The following is a 1618-nucleotide window of genomic DNA, read 5'->3' as shown; positions in this document are numbered from 1 at the left end:
ATTAATTAATTAGGCATTAGTTAGGTGGAATCCGAACATGACTTGGTGGCTACAACCATTAAGGCTTGCTTCATAAGGATTCCAACAAAAAGAATTCTAACGGGACTTGGTGGCGGCAATCATCAAGGTTCGATTCATATGAATTCTTGGATATAGGTCAAAAAGAAGTGAACATGTCTTAGTGGCAACCATTATTAAGGCTTGATTCATGGAAGCATGTCCAATCTTGGTCAATGAACCTACTATAAGCAGACTTTGACTAAAGAGAAAAATTAGAAGAGGGAAAAGATAGGAATTAACTTTTACCTTCAGATCCAGATATTTGTTTGAGAATCCTTGCATTATGTGATCGATACCCACAAGGTAAAACTTACACTTTTATTTTTGCAAAGAAATGAGGTTGATAGAGGGGAATGTCAGACAAGATTTGTTTAAGTTGCTGGCTAGATGAATTTTGTTAATAAGCTAGGATATAGTATAAAGTGTTGTTGTGATTAGGATTTTTATATATGAATTGCAATATTGTAGAGGTGATGATTCTGAGTTTTAGATCATGTGAGTTCTTGATGTTTTCAAACCTCTCTCAGAGAGAATGCTCTGTTGTGTTTTGCTTGAAGACAAGCAAAAGAGTAAGTCTGGGGGAGTTGATAAACCATGGATTTTACCCATTTTCAACCATGGTTTATGAATGTTTTAAGATATATTATTACTATATAGAGTCTATTTAGAGTAATTACAGGTTTAGGTACTATCTGGAAGGAAATGATGTATTTGGAGCTTTTTGGAGATCTTTGGAGCTTCGCTGGAAGCAAGAGATGGTCGACGGTCGCAATTCAGTATCGACCGACATTTACCACCAAATATCGATCGATGTTGGGAATCTCACATCCATCGATTATGAAGCCATCCGAGAATTAATGACAAATTAGAAGATTTCAAGTTTCATAAAAGTCTTAATAATTACATCATTAGTCTATGGCCGTCTGTTAGGCTATTTATTAGGGTTTTGTATCATTTTAGAAGCAGACTTGCCTGGAGACCTTTTTAGTCCTAGTATGGAGGAGGCAAGAAGCCACCATTGAAAGAGGAGAGCTTAGGATTGGAGAGATAGATCATCTACTACTGCAAAACAGAGAAGATCTTGAACTCCCTTGCTTTCATTATTTATGTTACTTTTGCTATTTATTTTATCTAAGTATTATTCAAACCATCATAACTATGTGTTTCATGAATATGTCTGAGTAGTCCTTACTGTTAGATTTAGGTTTCTCAAATAGGTTGATAAATGTAATACTGACACAACAATTGTTAGGTTGTTTAAAAATATAGTTTAATCATCTAGTTATGCTTAAAGCTAAGTTTAGGATTGATCACCCTTCAAACTTAGATCTTAGGATTAATTGGGATCAAGCCATTGCTTGACTCAATACCTGAAAATAACTAGAATGATCTAACTGACTAGATACATACGAGATTTGGTCTAGTGAGTTAGAGAATACAAATCAAACCTGTCCGTACAGCTTTCTGAAAGAAGTATCAATCGACGCAGCGATAGCCCTGTCGATCGATACTTTGAAAGGTGTATCGATCGATATTCACGAAGAATTATCGATCGACA

Source organism: Brassica oleracea, chromosome C9, assembly GCF_000695525.1.
Source record: "Brassica oleracea var. oleracea cultivar TO1000 chromosome C9, BOL, whole genome shotgun sequence".
Classification (NCBI taxonomy): domain Eukaryota; kingdom Viridiplantae; phylum Streptophyta; class Magnoliopsida; order Brassicales; family Brassicaceae; genus Brassica; species Brassica oleracea.
This window is presented reverse-complemented; position numbering follows the sequence as displayed.